At 25.4% G+C, this 15830-nt stretch overlaps 1 long non-coding RNA gene across 1 annotated transcript; it reads left to right on the top strand.

Moving 5' to 3' along the window:
* The first annotated feature begins 1593 nt into the window (after window positions 1-1593).
* Window positions 1594-2517, top strand: LOC143714559 (uncharacterized). Its single transcript, XR_013195539.1, has 2 exons — window positions 1594-1709; window positions 2467-2517. It is a non-coding gene; the product is annotated as an uncharacterized LOC143714559 (long non-coding RNA).
* Window positions 2518-15830: the final 13313 nt, after the last annotated feature.

The following is a 15830-nucleotide window of genomic DNA, read 5'->3' on the forward strand; positions in this document are numbered from 1 at the left end:
AAAGAAAGAAAGGAAGAAAGAAAGAAAGAAAAAAGAAGGATTAGTTAGAAAGAAAGAAAGAAAGAAAGAAAGATGGATTTGTTAGAAAGAAAAAAAGAAAGATAGATTTATTAGAAAGAAAGAAAGATTAGTTAGAAAGAAAGAAAGAAAGAAGCATTAGTTAGAAAGAAAGAATGAAAGAAAGAAAGAAAGAAAGAAAGATGGATTTGTTAGAAAGAAAGAAAGAAAGAAAGAAAGAAAGATGGATTTGTTAGAAAGAAAGAAAGGTTAGATAGAAAGAAAGAAAGAAAGGAAGAAAGAAAAAAAGAAAGAAAAAAGAAAGATGGATTAGATAAAAAGAAAGATGGATTAGTTAGAAAAAAGAAAAAAAGATGGACTAGTTAGAAAGAAAGATGGATTAGTTAGGATGAAAGATAGATTATTTAGAATGAAAGAAAGATTAGTAAGAAAGGAAGAAAGATAGAAAGATTAGTAAGAAAGAAAGAAAAAAGAAAGAAAGATTAGTTAGAAAGAAAGATAGATTAGGTAGAAAGAAAGAGAGATTAGTTAGAAGGAAAGAAATATTAGTTAGAAAGAAGATTAGAAAGAAAGAAAGAAAGAAATATTAGGTAGACAGAAAGAAAGAAAGAAAGAAAGAAAGAAAGAAAGAAAGAAAGACTAGGTGGAAAGAAAGAAAGAAAGAAAGATTACTTAGAAAAAAAGAAAGAAAGAGTAGTTAGAAAAAAGAAAGATTAGTTAGAAAGAAAGAAAGATTAAGTATAAAGAAAGAAATATAGATCAGTTAGAAAGAAAGAAAGATTAGTTAGAAAAAGAAAAAAAGATTAGTAAGAAAGAAAGAAAGATTAGTTAGAAAGAAAGATAGATCAGTTAGAAAGAAAGAAAGATTAGTTAGAAAGAAAGAAAAAAGATTAGTTAGAAAGAAAGATTAGGTAGAAAGAAAGAAAGATTAGGTAGAAAGAAAGAAAGATTAGTTAGAAAGCAAGAAAGATTAGTTAGAAAGAAAGAAAGATTATTTAAAAAGAAAGAGATCAGTTAGAATGAAAGATTAGTTAGAAAGAAAGAAAGAAAGAAAGATTAGTTAAAAAATAAATAAAGAGAAACACAAGTTAGAAAAAAGAAAAAAATAGTTAGAAAGAAAAATACAGTAGATTAGTTAGAAAGAAAGATAGATTAGTTCGAACGAAAGAGAGATTAGTAAGAAAGAAAGAAAAAAAGAAAGATTAGTTAGAAAGAAAGAAAGATTAATTAAAAAAATAAAGAGAAAGACAAGTTAGAAAAAAGAAAGAAAGATTAGTTAGAAAGAAAGAAAACAAGATTAGTTAGAAAGAAAGAAAGATAGATTAGTTAGAAAGAAAGAAAGATTAGTTAGAAAGAAAGAAAGATTAGTTAAAAAATAAAGAGAATATCTTTCTCTTTATTTTTTAACTAATCTTTCTTTCTAACTAATCTTTCTTTCTTTCTAACTAATCTATCTTTATTTCTTTCTAACTAATCTAATAGATAAATATAGAGATTGATATATTAGTTAGAAAGAAAGATTAGTTAGAAAGAAAGAAAGCTTAGTTAGAAAGACAGAGAAAGACAAAATAGTTAGAAAGAAAGAAAAAAAGGTTAGTTAGAAAGAAAGAAAGAAAGAAAACGATAAGTTAGAAAGAAAAGAAAGATTAGTTAGATAGATAGAAAAAATAGTTTCAATAAAAGAAAGATTAGTTAGAAAGAAAGAAAGATAGATTAGTTAGAAAGAAAGAAAGAAAGATAGATTAGAAAGAAAGACAGACAGAAAGATGGATTTGTCTGGAAAAAGAAGGATTTGTTAGAAAGAAAGAAAGATGGATTGGTTTGAAAAAAGAAAGAAAGATGGATTAGTTAGAAATAAAGAAATAAAGATGATGGATTAGTTAGAAAGAAAGAAATGATTAGTTAGAAAGAAAGAAAGATTAGTTAGAAAGAAAGAAAGAAAGAAAGAAAGATGGATTTGTTAGAAAGAAATAAAGAAAGAAAGAAAGATGGATTTGTTAGAAAGAAAGAAAGATTAGTTAGAAAGAAAGAAAGGATTAGTTAGAAAGAAAGAAAGAAAGAAAGATGGATTTGTTAGAAAGAAAGAAAGAAAGAAAGAAAGACAGAAAGAAAGAAAGAAAGATGGATTAGTTGGACAAAAAGAAAGAAAGATGGATTAGTTAGAAAGAAAGATGGATTAGTTGGACAAAAAGAAAGAAAGATGGATTAGTTAGAAAGAAAGATGGATTAGTTAGAAAAAAGATGGAGTAGTTAGAAAGACAGATGGATTAGTTAGAATAAAATATGTATTAGTTTGAAAGAAAGAAAGATTAGTAAGAAAGAAAGAAAGAAAGAAAGATTAGTAAGACAGAAAGAAAAAACAAAGAAAGATTAGTTAGAAAGAAAGATAGATTAGGTAGAAAGAAAGAGAGATTAGTTAGAAAGAAAGAAAGAAAGAAAGAAAGAAAGAAAGATTAGGTAGAAAGAAAGAAAGACTAGGTAGAAAGAAAGAAAGAAAGATTACTTAGAAAAAAAGAAAGAAAGATTAGTTAGAAAAAGAAAGAAAGATTAGTTAGAAAGAAAGAAAGATTAGTTAGAAAGAAAGACAAAAAGAAAGAAAGAAAGATTAGTTAGAAAGAAAGATTAGTTAGAAAAAAGAAAGAAAGATTAGTTAGAAAGAAAGATTAGTTAGAAAAAAGAAAGAAAGATTAGTTAGGAGGAAAGAAAGATTAGGTAGAAAGAAAGATTAGTTAGAAAGAAAGACAAAAAGATGGATTTGTCGGGAAAAAGGATTTGTTAGAAAGAAAGAAACATGGATTAGTTTGAAAAAAGAAAGAAAGATGGATTAGTTAGAAGGAAAGGAAGATGGATTAGTTAGAAAGAAAGAAATAAAGATGGATGGATTAGTAAGAAAGAAAGAAAGAAGGATTAGCTAGAAAGAAAGAAAGAAAGAAATAATTGTTAGAAAGAAAGAAAGAAATATTAGTTTGAAAGAAAGATGGATTTGTTAGAAAGAAAGAAAGAAAGATGGATTTGTTAGAAAGAACGAAAGAAAGATTAGTTACAAAGAAAGAAAGAAAGAAAGAAAAAAGAAAGAAAGAAAGATGGATTAGTTGGACAAAAAGAAAGAAAGATGGATTAGTTAGAAAGAAAGATGGATTATTTAGAAAAAAAGATGGAGTAGTTAGAAAGAAAGATGAATTAGTTAGAATAAAAGATAGATTATTTAGAAAGAAAGAAAGAAAGAAAGATTAGTTAGAAAGAAAGAAAGATAGATTAGGTAGAAAGAAAGAGAGATTAGTTAGAAAGAAAGAAAGAAGAAAACAAAGATTAGGCAGAAAGAAAGTAATATTAGTTAGAAAGATAGAAAGAATGAAAGATTAGGAAGAAAGAAAGAAAGAAAAGCAGAAAGAAAGAAAGAAAGAAAGAAAGAAAGAAAGAAAGAAAGAAAGAAAGAAAGAAAGAAAGAAAGAAAGATTACTTAGAAAAAAAGAAAGAAAGATTACTTAGAAAAAAGAAAGATTAGTTAGAAAGAAAGAAAGATCAGTTAGAAAGAAAGAAAGAAAGAAAGATAGATCAGTTAGAAAGAAAGCAAGAACGATTAGTTAGAAAGAAAGAAAGAAGGAAAGAAAGAAAGAAAGAAAGAAAGAAAGATTAGTTAGAAAGTAAGAAAGATTAGTTAGAAAAAAGAAAGAAAGATTAGGTAGAAAGAAAGATGGATAAGTTAGAAAGAAAGAAAAATGGATTTGTTAGAAAGAAAGAAAGAAAGATGGATTAGTTAGAAAGAAAGAAATAAAGATGGATGGATTAGTAAGAAGGATTAGTTAGTTAGAAAGAAAGAAAGAAAAAATATGGATTTGTTAGAAAGATATAAGGAAAGAAAGAAAGGTGGATTAGTTAGAAAGAAAGAAAGAAAGATTAGTTAGAAAGAAATAAAGGATTAGTTAAAAAAAAGAAAGAAAGAAAGACAGAAAGAAAGAAAGAAAGAAAGAAAGAAAGAAAGAAAGAAAGAAAGAAAGAAAGAAAGAAAGATGGATTAGTTGGACAAAAAGAAAGAAAGATGGATTAGTTAGAAAGAAAGATGGATTAGTTAGGATGAAAGATAGATTATTTAGAAAGAAAGAAAGATTAGTAAGAAAGAAAGAAAGAAAGAAAGAAAGAAAGAAAGAAAGAAAAGAAAAGAAAGAAAGATTAGTAAGAAAGAAAGAAAAAAGAAAGAAAGATTAGTTAGAAAGAAAGAGAGATTAGTTAGAAAGAAAGAAATATTAGTTAGAAAGAAGATTAGAAAGAAAGAAAGAAATATTAGGTAGACAGAAAGAAAGAAAGAAAGAAAGAAAGAAAGAAAGAAAGACTAGGTGGAAAGAAAGAAAGAAAGATTACTTAGATAAAAAGAAAGAAATATTAGTTAGAAAAAAGAAAGATTAGTTAGAAAGAAAGAAAGATTAAGTATAAAGAAAGAAATATAGATCAGTTAGAAAGAAAGAAAGATTAGTTAGAAAAAAAAAGATTAGTAAGAAAGAAAGAAAGATTAGTTAGAAAGAAAGATTAGTTAGAAAGAAAGATAGATCAGTTAGAAAGAAAGAAAGATTAGTTAGAAAGAAAGAAAAAAGATTAGTTAGAAAGAAAGATACAGTAGATTAGTTAGAAAGAAAGATAGATAGATTAGTTAGAAAGAAAGATAGATAGATTAGTTAGAACGAAAAAGAGATTAGTAAGAAAGAAAGAAAAAAGAAAGATTAGTTAGAAAGAAAGAAAGATTAATTCAAAAAATAAAGAGAAAGATAAGTTAGAAAAAAGAAAGAAAGATTAGTTAGAAAGAAAGAAAACAAGATTAGTTAGAAAGAAAGAAAGAAAGATAGATTAGTTAGAAAGAAAGAAAGATTAGTAAGAAAGAAAGAAAGATTAGTTAAAAAAATAAAGAGAAAGATAGGATAGATAAATAGAGAGATTGATATATTAGTTAGAAAGAAAGATTAGTTAGAAAGAAAGAAAGCTTAGTTAGAAAGACAAAGACAAAATAGTTAGAAATAAATAGTTAGATAAAAAAGGTTAGTTAGAAAGAAAGAAAGAAAACGATAAGTTAGAAAGAAAAGAAAGATTAGTTAGATAGATAGAAAAAATAGTTTCAATAAAAGAAAGATTAGTTAGAAAGAAAGAAATATAGATTAGTTAGTTAGAAAGAAAGAAAGATAGATTAGAAAGAAAGAAAGACAGACAGAAAGAAAGATGGATTTGTCTGGAAAAAGAAGGATTTGTTAGAAAGAAAGAAAGTTGGATTGGTTTGAAAAAAGAAAGAAAGATTGATTAGTTAGAAAGAAAGAAAGATGGATTAGTTAGAAATAAAGAAATAAAGATGATGGATTAGTTAGAAAGAAAGAAAGATTAGTTAGGCAGAAAGAAATGATTAGTTAGAAAGAAAGAAAGATTAGTTAGTTAGAAAGAAAGAAAGAAAGAAAGAAAGAAAGAAAGAAAGAAAGATGGATTTGTTAGAAAGAAAGAAAGAAAGAAAGATGGATTTGTTAGAAAGAAAGAAAGATTAGTTAGAAAGAAAGAAAGGATTAGTTAGAAAGAAAGAAAGAAAGAAAGATGGATTTGTTAGAAAGAAAGAAAGAAAGAAGGAAAGAAAGACAGAAAGAAAGAAAGAAAGATGGATTAGTTGGACAAAAAGAAAGAAAGATGGATTAGTTAGAAAGAAAGAAAGATGGATTAGTTAGAAAAAAGATGGAGTAGTTAGAAAGACAGATGGATTAGTTAGAATAAAAGATAGATTAGTTTGAAAGAAAGAAAGATTAGTAAGAAAGAAAGAAAGAAAAAAAGAAAGAAAGATTAGTAAGAAAGAAAGAAAAAACAAAGAAAGATTAGTTAGAAAGAAAGATAGATTAGGTAGAAAGAAAGAGAGATTAGTTAGAAATAAATGAAGAAAGAAAGAAAGAAAGATGGATTTGTTAGAAAGAAAGAAAGAAAGAAAGATGGATTTGTTAGAAAGAAAGAAAGATTAGTTAGAAAGAAAGAGAGGATTATTTAGAAAGAAAGAAAGAAAGAAAGATGGATTTGTTAGAAAGAAAGAAAGAAAGAAAGAAAGAAGGAAAGAAAGACAGAAAGAAAGAAAGAAAGATGGATTAGTTGGACAAAAAGAAAGAAAGATGGATTAGTTAGAAAGAAAGAAAGATGGATTTGTTAGAAAAAAGATGGAGTAGTTAGAAAGACAGATGGATTAGTTAGAATAAAAGATAGATTAGTTTGAAAGAAAGAAAGAAAGAAAGAAAGAAAGATTAGTAAGAAAGAAAGAAAAAACAAAGAAAGATTAGTTAGAAAGAAAGATAGATTAGGTAGAAAGAAAGAGAGATTAGTTAGAAAGAAAGAAAGAAAGAAAGAAAGAAAGAAAGAAAGAAAGAAAGAAAGAAAGAAAGAAAGAAAAGGAAAGAAAGAAAGAAAGAAGAAAACAAAGATTAGTTAGAAAGAAATATTAGTTAGAAAGAAAGAATGAAAGATTAGGTAGAAAGAATGCAAGATTAGGTAGAAAGAAAGAAAGAAAGAAAGAAAGAAAGAAAGAAAGAAAGATTAGGTAGAAAGAAAGAAAGAAAGACTAGGTAGAAAGAAAGAAAGAAAGATTACTTAGAAAAAAAGAAAGAAAGATTAGTTAGAAAAAGAAAGAAAGATTAGTTAGAAAGACAGAAAGATTAGTTAGAAAGAAAGAAAGATTAGTTAGAAAGAAAGACAAAAAGAAAAAAGAAAGATTAGTTAATAAAGATGGATGGATTAGTAAGAAAGAAAGAAAGAAAGAAAGAAGGATTAGCTAGAAAGAAAGAAAGAAAGAAAGATTTCTTAGAAAGAAATAAATAAATATTAGTTTGAAAGAAAGAAAGAAAGATGGATTTGTTAGAAAGAAAGAAAGAAAGATGGATTTGTTAGAAAGAACGAAAGAAAGATTAGTTACAAAGAAAGAAAGAAAGAAAGAAAAAAGAAAGAAAGAAAGATGGATTAGTTGGACAAAAAGAAAGAAAGATGGATTAGTTAGAAATAAAGATGGATTATTTAGAAAGAAAGAAATAAAGATGGATGGATTAGTAAGAAAGAAAGAAAGAAAGAAAGAAAGAAGGATTAGCTAGAAAGAAAGAAAGAAAGAAAGAAAGAAAGAAAGAAAGAAAGAAAGAAAGAAAGAAAGATTTGTTAGAAAGAAAGAAAGAAATATTAGTTTGAAAGAAAGAAAGAAAGATGGATTTGTTAGAAAGAAAGAAAGAATGAAAGATTAGTTAGAAAGAAAGAAAGAATAAAAAGATTAGTTAGAAAGAAAGAAAGAAAGAAAGATGGATTAGTTAGAAAGAAAGATTAGTTAGAAAGAAAGAAAGAAAGATAGATTAGTTAAAAAGAAAGAAAGAAAGAAAGAAAGAAAGCAGAAAAAGATTAGTTACAAAGAAAGAAAGAAAGATTAGTTAGAAAAAAGAAAGAAAGAAAGATAGATCAGTTAGAAAGAAAGAAAGATTAGTTAGAAAGAAAGAAAGAAAGATTAATTAGAAAGAAAGAAAGAAAAAAGATTAGTTAGAAAGAAAGAAAGAATAAAAGATTAGTTAGAAAGAAAGAAAGAAAGAAAGATGAATTAGTTAGAAAGAAAGATTAGTTAGAAAGAAAGAAAGATAGATTAGTTAGAAAGAAAGAAAGAAAGAAAGAAAGAAATAAAGAAAGAAAGAAAGAAAGAAAGAAAGAAAGAAAGAAAGAAAGAAAGAAAGAAAGAAAGAAGAAAAATATTAGTTAGAAAGAAAGAAAGATAGATCAGTTAGAACGAAAGAAAGAAAGAAAGAAAGAAAGATTAGTTAGAAAAAAAGAAAGAAAGAAAGAAAGAAAGAAAGAGGGATTAGTTAGAAAGAAAGATTAGTTAGAAAGAATGAAAGATAGATCAGTTAGAAAGAAAGAAAGATATATTAGAAAGAAAGAAAGACAGAAAGACAAACAGATAGATTTGTTGGGAAAAGGGATTTATTAGAAAGAAAGAAAGATGGATTAGTTTGAAAAAAGAAAGAAAGATGGATTAGTTAGAAATAAATAAATAAAGATGGATGGATTAGTAAGAAAGAAAGAAAGAAGGATTAGTTACAAAGAAAGAAAGATTAGTTAGAAAGAAAGAGAGAAAGAAAGATGGATTTGTTAGAAAGAAAGAAAGAAAGAAAGATGGATTTGTTAGAAAGAAAGATTACTCAGAAAGATAGAAAGAAAGAAAGAAAGAAAGAAAGAAAGAAAGAAAGAAAGAAAGAAAGAAAGAAAGAAAGAAAAAAGAAAGAAAGAAAGATGGATTAGTTGGACAAAAGGAAACAAAAATGGATTAGTTAGAAAAAAAGATGGAGTATTTAGAAAGAAAGATGGATTAGTTAGAATAAAAGATAGATTAGTTAGAAAGAAAGAAAGATTAGTAAGAAAGAAAGAAAGATTAGTAAGAAAGAAAGAATGATTAGTTATAAAGATGGATTAGTTAGAATAAAAGATAGATTAGTTAGAAAGAAAGAAAGATTAGTAAGAAAGAAAGAAAGAAAGATTAGTAAGAAAGAAAGAAAGATTAGTTAGAAAGAAAGAAAGATAGATTAGGTAGAAAGAAAGAGAGATTAGTTAGAAAGAAAGAAAAAAAGAAAGAAAGAAAGAAAGAAAGAAAGAAAGAAAGAAAGAAAGAAAGAAAGAAAGAAAGAAGAAAACAAAGATTAGTTAGAAAGAAAGAAATATTAGTTAGAAAGAAAGAAAGAATGCAAGATTAGGGAGAAAGAAGGAAAGAAAGACTAGGTAGAAAGAAAGAAAGAAAGAAAGAAAGAAAGAAAGAAAGAAAGAAAGAAAGAAAGAAAGAAAGAAGAAAACAAAGATTAGTTAGAAAGAAAGAAATATTAGTTAGAAAGAAAGAAAGAAAGAAAGAATGCAAGATTAGGGAGAAAGAAGGAAAGAAAGACTAGGTAGAAAGAAAGAAAGAAAGAAAGAAAGAAAGAAAGAAAGAAAGAAAGAAAGAAAGAAAGAAAGAAAGAAAGATTACTTTGAAAAAAGAAAGAAAAATTAGTAAGAAAAAAGGAAGAAAGATTGGTTAGAAATAAAGAAAGATCAGTTAGAAAGAAAGAAAGATATATCAGTTAGAAAGAAAGAAAGATTAGTTAGAAAGAAAGAAAAAAGAAAGAAAGAAAGAAAGAAAGAAAGAAAGAAAGAAAGAAAGAAAGAAAGAAAGAAAGAAAGAAAGAAAAAAGATTAGTTAGAAAGAAAGAAAGAAAGATTAGTTAGAAAAAAAGAAAAAAAGATTAGGTAGAAAGAAAGAAAGATTAGTTAGAAAGAATGAAAGATAGATCAGTTAGAAAGAAAGAAAGATTAGTTAGACAAAGAAAAAAGATTAGTAAGAAAGATAGAAAGATTAGTTAGAAAGAAAGAAAGAAAGAAAGAAAGAAAGAAAGATTAGTTAGAAAGAAAGATGGATCAATTAGAAAGAAAGAAAGATTAGTTAGAAAGAACAAAATAAGAAAGAAAGAAAGAAAGATGGATTTGTTAGAAAGAAAGAAAGAAAGAAGGAAAGAAAGACAGAAAGAAAGAAAGAAAGATGGATTAGTTGGACAAAAAGAAAGAAAGATGGATTAGTTAGAAAGAAAGAAAGATGGATTAGTTAGAAAAAAGATGGAGTAGTTAGAAAGACAGATGGATTAGTTAGAATAAAAGATAGATTAGTTTGAAAGAAAGAAAGATTAGTAAGAAAGAAAGAAAGAAAAAAAGAAAGAAAGATTAGTAAGAAAGAAAGAAAAAACAAAGAAAGATTAGTTAGAAAGAAAGATAGATTAGGTAGAAAGAAAGAGAGATTAGTTAGAAATAAATGAAGAAAGAAAGTGAGAAAGATGGATTTGTTAGAAAGAAAGAAAGAAAGAAAGATGGATTTGTTAGAAAGAAAGAAAGATTAGTTAGAAAGAAAGAGAGGATTATTTAGAAAGAAAGAAAGAAAGAAAGATGGATTTGTTAGAAAGAAAGAAAGAAAGAAAGAAGGAAAGAAAGACAGAAAGAAAGAAAGAAAGATGGATTAGTTGGACAAAAAGAAAGAAAGATGGATTAGTTAGAAAGAAAGAAAGATGGATTTGTTAGAAAAAAGATGGAGTAGTTAGAAAGACAGATGGATTAGTTAGAATAAAAGATAGATTAGTTTGAAAGAAAGAAAGAAAGAAAGAAAGATTAGTAAGAAAGAAAGAAAAAACAAAGAAAGATTAGTTAGAAAGAAAGATAGATTAGGTAGAAAGAAAGAGAGATTAGTTAGAAAGAAAGAAAGAAAGAAAGAAAGAAAGAAAGAAAGAAAGAAAGAAAGAAAGAAAGAAAGAAAGAAAAGGAAAGAAAGAAAGAAAGAAGAAAACAAAGATTAGTTAGAAAGAAATATTAGTTAGAAAGAAAGAATGAAAGATTAGGTAGAAAGAATGCAAGATTAGGTAGAAAGAAAGAAAGAAAGAAAGAAAGAAAGAAAGAAAGAAAGAAAGAAAGAAAGAAAGAAAGAAAGAAAGAAAGATTAGGTAGAAAGAAAGAAAGAAAGACTAGGTAGAAAGAAAGAAAGAAAGATTACTTAGAAAAAAAGAAAGAAAGATTAGTTAGAAAAAGAAAGAAAGATTAGTTAGAAAGACAGAAAGATTAGTTAGAAAGAAAGAAAGATTAGTTAGAAAGAAAGACAAAAAGAAAAAAAGAAAGATTAGTTAATAAAGATGGATGGATTAGTAAGAAAGAAAGAAAGAAAGAAAGAAGGATTAGCTAGAAAGAAAGAAAGAAAGAAAGATTTCTTAGAAAGAAATAAATAAATATTAGTTTGAAAGAAAGAAAGAAAGATGGATTTGTTAGAAAGAAAGAAAGAAAGATGGATTTGTTAGAAAGAACGAAAGAAAGATTAGTTACAAAGAAAGAAAGAAAGAAAGAAAAAAGAAAGAAAGAAAGATGGATTAGTTGGACAAAAAGAAAGAAAGATGGATTAGTTAGAAATAAAGATGGATTATTTAGAAAGAAAGAAATAAAGATGGATGGATTAGTAAGAAAGAAAGAAAGAAAGAAAGAAAGAAGGATTAGCTAGAAAGAAAGAAAGAAAGAAAGAAAGAAAGAAAGAAAGAAAGAAAGAAAGATTTGTTAGAAAGAAAGAAAGAAATATTAGTTTGAAAGAAAGAAAGAAAGATGGATTTGTTAGAAAGAAAGAAAGAATGAAAGATTAGTTAGAAAGAAAGAAAGAATAAAAAGATTAGTTAGAAAGAAAGAAAGAAAGAAAGATGGATTAGTTAGAAAGAAAGATTAGTTAGAAAGAAAGAAAGAAAGATAGATTAGTTAAAAAGAAAGAAAGAAAGAAAGAAAGAAAGCAGAAAAAGATTAGTTACAAAGAAAGAAAGAAAGATTAGTTAGAAAAAAGAAAGAAAGAAAGATAGATCAGTTAGAAAGAAAGAAAGATTAGTTAGAAAGAAAGAAAGAAAGATTAATTAGAAAGAAAGAAAGAAAAAAGATTAGTTAGAAAGAAAGAAAGAATAAAAGATTAGTTAGAAAGAAAGAAAGAAAGAAAGATGAATTAGTTAGAAAGAAAGATTAGTTAGAAAGAAAGAAAGATAGATTAGTTAGAAAGAAAGAAAGAAAGAAAGAAAGAAAGAAAGAAATAAAGAAAGAAAGAAAGAAAGAAAGAAAGAAAGAAAGAAAGAAAGAAGAAAAATATTAGTTAGAAAGAAAGAAAGATAGATCAGTTAGAACGAAAGAAAGAAAGAAAGAAAGAAAGATTAGTTAGAAAAAAAGAAAGAAAGAAAGAAAGAAAGAAAGAGGGATTAGTTAGAAAGAAAGATTAGTTAGAAAGAATGAAAGATAGATCAGTTAGAAAGAAAGAAAGATATATTAGAAAGAAAGAAAGACAGAAAGACAAACAGATAGATTTGTTGGGAAAAGGGATTTATTAGAAAGAAAGAAAGATGGATTAGTTTGAAAAAAGAAAGAAAGATGGATTAGTTAGAAATAAATAAATAAAGATGGATGGATTAGTAAGAAAGAAAGAAAGAAGGATTAGTTAGAAAGAAAGAAAGATTAGTTAGAAAGAAAGAGAGAAAGAAAGATGGATTTGTTAGAAAGAAAGAAAGAAAGAAAGATGGATTTGTTAGAAAGAAAGATTACTCAGAAAGATAGAAAGAAAGAAAGAAAGAAAGAAAGAAAGAAAGAAAGAAAGAAAGAAAGAAAGAAAGAAAGAAAGAAAGAAAGAAAGAAAGAAAGAAAGAAAGAAAGAAAGAAAAAAGAAAGAAAGAAAGATGGATTAGTTGGACAAAAGGAAACAAAAATGGATTAGTTAGAAAAAAAGATGGAGTATTTAGAAAGAAAGATGGATTAGTTAGAATAAAAGATAGATTAGTTAGAAAGAAAGAAAGATTAGTAAGAAAGAAAGAAAGATTAGTAAGAAAGAAAGAATGATTAGTTATAAAGATGGATTAGTTAGAATAAAAGATAGATTAGTTAGAAAGAAAGAAAGATTAGTAAGAAAGAAAGAAAGAAAGATTAGTAAGAAAGAAAGAAAGATTAGTTAGAAAGAAAGAAAGATAGATTAGGTAGAAAGAAAGAGAGATTAGTTAGAAAGAAAGAAAAAAGAAAGAAAGAAAGAAAGAAAGAAAGAAAGAAAGAAAGAAAGAAAGAAAGAAAGAAAGAAAGAAAGAAAGAAAGAAAGAAGAAAACAAAGATTAGTTAGAAAGAAAGAAATATTAGTTAGAAAGAAAGAAAGAATGCAAGATTAGGGAGAAAGAAGGAAAGAAAGACTAGGTAGAAAGAAAGAAAGAAAGAAAGAAAGAAAGAAAGAAAGAAAGAAAGAAAGAAAGAAAGAAAGAAAGAAAGAAAGAAAGAAGAAAACAAAGATTAGTTAGAAAGAAAGAAATATTAGTTAGAAAGAAAGAAAGAAAGAATGCAAGATTAGGGAGAAAGAAGGAAAGAAAGACTAGGTAGAAAGAAAGAAAGAAAGAAAGAAAGAAAGAAAGAAAGAAAGAAAGAAAGAAAGAAAGAAAGAAAGAAAGAAAGATTACTTTGAAAAAAGAAAGAAAAATTAGTAAGAAAAAAGGAAGAAAGATTGGTTAGAAATAAAGAAAGATCAGTTAGAAAGAAAGAAAGATATATCAGTTAGAAAGAAAGAAAGATTAGTTAGAAAGAAAGAAAGAAAGAAAGAAAGAAAGAAAGAAAGAAAGAAAGAAAGAAAGAAAGAAAGAAAGAAAGAAAGAAAAAAGATTAGTTAGAAAGAAAGAAAGAAAGATTAGTTAGAAAAAAAGAAAAAAAGATTAGGTAGAAAGAAAGAAAGATTAGTTAGAAAGAATGAAAGATAGATCAGTTAGAAAGAAAGAAAGATTAGTTAGACAAAGAAAAAAGATTAGTAAGAAAGATAGAAAGATTAGTTAGAAAGAAAGAAAGAAAGAAAGAAAGAAAGAAAGATTAGTTAGAAAGAAAGATGGATCAATTAGAAAGAAAGAAAGATTAGTTAGAAAGAACAAAATAAATGAGATTAGCTAGAAAGAACGAGAGGGAAAGAAAAAATAGTTAGAAAGAAAGATAGATTAGTTAGAAAGAAAGAAAGAAAGAAAGAAAGAAAGAAAGAAAGAAAGACAGACAGATTAGTTAGAAAGAAAGAATGAAAGACAAAACAGAAAGATTAGTTAAAAAGAAAGCTTCGTCAGAAAGAAAGAAAGATAGATTAGTTAGAAAGAAAGAAAGAAAGAAAGAAAGAAAGAAAGAAAGAAAGAATAGTTAGAAAGAAAGACAGACAGAAAGATTAATTAAAAAGAAAGCTTAGTTAGAAAGAAAGAAAGAAAGAAAGAAAGAATGATTGACTAGTTAGAAAGGAGAATTAGCTGGAAAGAAAGAAAGAAAGAAAGAAAGAAAGAAAGAAAGAAAGAAAGAAAGAAAGATTAGTTAGAAAGAAAGAAAGAAGGATTGATTGGTTAGAACGAAAGAAAGATTATCTGGAAAAAAGAAGGAAAGAAAGAAAGAGAAATAAAGAAAAATAGATAGATTAGTTAGAAAGAAAGCTTAGTTAAAAAGAAAGCTTAGTTAGAAAGAAATTCAAGAAAGATAACTTAGATAGAAAGAAGAATTAGTTAGAAAGAAAGAAAGAAAGAAAGAAGAAAGAAAGAAAGATTAGTTAGAAAGTTAGAAAGAACGATTAGTTAGAAAGAAAAAAGAAAGAAAGATTACTTAGAAAGAAAGAAAGAAAGAAAGAAAGAAATAAGGATTAGTTAGAAAGAAAGATGGATAAGTTAGAAAGAAAAATGGATTTGTTATAAAGAAAGAAAGAAAGAAAGAAAGAAAGAAAGAAAGAAAGAAAGAAAGAAAGAAATATGGATTAGTTAGAAAGAAAGAGAGATTGATTAGTTTGCAAGAAAGAAAGAAAGAAAGAAAGATGGATTAGTTAGAAAGAAAATTTGTTAGAAAGAAAGAAAGACAGATACATTAGTTAGAAAGAAAGATAGATTAGTTAGAAAGAAAGAAAGAAAGAAGGATTAGTTCGAAAGAAAGATGGATTAGTAAGAAAGAAAGAAAGATGGATTTGTTAGAAAGAAAGAAAGAAAGAAAGAATGAAAGAAAGATGGATTAGTTAGAAAGAAAGAAAGATGGATTAGTTAGGAATAAAGAAAGATGGATTAGTTTGAAAGAAAGAAAGAAAGAAAGAAAGAAAGAAAGAAAGAAAGAAAGATAGATTATTTAGAAAGAAAGAAAGAAAGATTAGTTAGAAAGAAAGAATGAAAGATTAGTTAGAAAGAAAGAAAGAAAGCAGAAAAAGATTAGTTAGAAAGAAAGATTAGTTAGAAAGTAAGAAAGATTAGTTAGAAAGACAGAAAGATTAGTTAGAAAGAAAGAAAGATAGATAGGTTAGAAAGAAAGAAATATTAGGTAGAAAGAAAGAAAGAAAGATTAGTTAGAAAGAAAGAATGAAAGATTAGTTAGAAAGAAAGAAAGAAAGAAGAAAAAGATGGATTAGTTAGAAAGAAAGATTAGTTAGAAAGAAAGAAAGAAAGAAAAGAAAGATTGATTTGTTAGAAAGAAAGAAAGAAGGATTGATTAGTTCGAAAGAAAGAAAGATTAGCTGCAAAGAAAGAAAGAGAGAAAGAAAGAGAAAGAAAGAAAAATAGATAGATCAGTTAGAAAGAAAGATTAGTTAAAAAGAAAGCTTAGTTAGAAAGAAAGAAAGGTAACTTAGAAAGAAAAATAGATAGATTAGTTAGAAAGATGGATTAGTTAGAAAGAAAGATTTGTTAGAAAGAAAGAAAGAAAGATAGATTAGTTAGAAAGAAAGAAAGAAAGAAAGATTAGTTAGAAAGAAAGAAAGAAAGAATGAAGGATTAGTTAGAAAGAAAGAAAGAAAGCAGAAAAAGATTAGTTAGAAAGAAAGATTAGTTAGAAAGTAAGAAAGATTAGTTAGAAAGAAAGAAAGATTAGTTAGAAAGAAAGAAAGATAGATAGGTTAGAAAGAAAGAAAGATTAGTTAGAAAGAAAGAAAGAAAGAAAGAAATAAGGATTAGTTAGAAAGAAAGATGGATAAGTTAGAAAAAGATTAGTTAGAAAGAAAGATTAGTTAGAAAGTAAGAAAGATTAGTTAGAAAGACAGAAAGATTAGTTAGAAAGAAAGAAAGATAGATAGGTTAGAAAGAAAGAAAGATTAGTTAGAAAGAAAGAAAGAAAGAAAGATGGATTAGTTAGAAAGAAAGATTAGTTAGAAAGAAAGAAAGATAGATTAGTTAGAAAGGAAAAAGATATATTAGTTAGAAAGAAAGATAGATTAGTTAGAAAGAAAAAAGATAGATCAGTTAGAAAGAAGGAAAGATTAGTTAGAAAGAAAGAAAGAAAGCAGAAAAAGATTAGTTAGA

The sequence above is a fragment of the Siphateles boraxobius genome, unplaced genomic scaffold (genome assembly GCF_051911475.1).
Source record: "Siphateles boraxobius isolate OS27281-9 unplaced genomic scaffold, OSU_SipBor_1 55, whole genome shotgun sequence".
In the NCBI taxonomy this organism is placed as follows: Eukaryota; Metazoa; Chordata; class Actinopteri; order Cypriniformes; family Leuciscidae; genus Siphateles; species Siphateles boraxobius.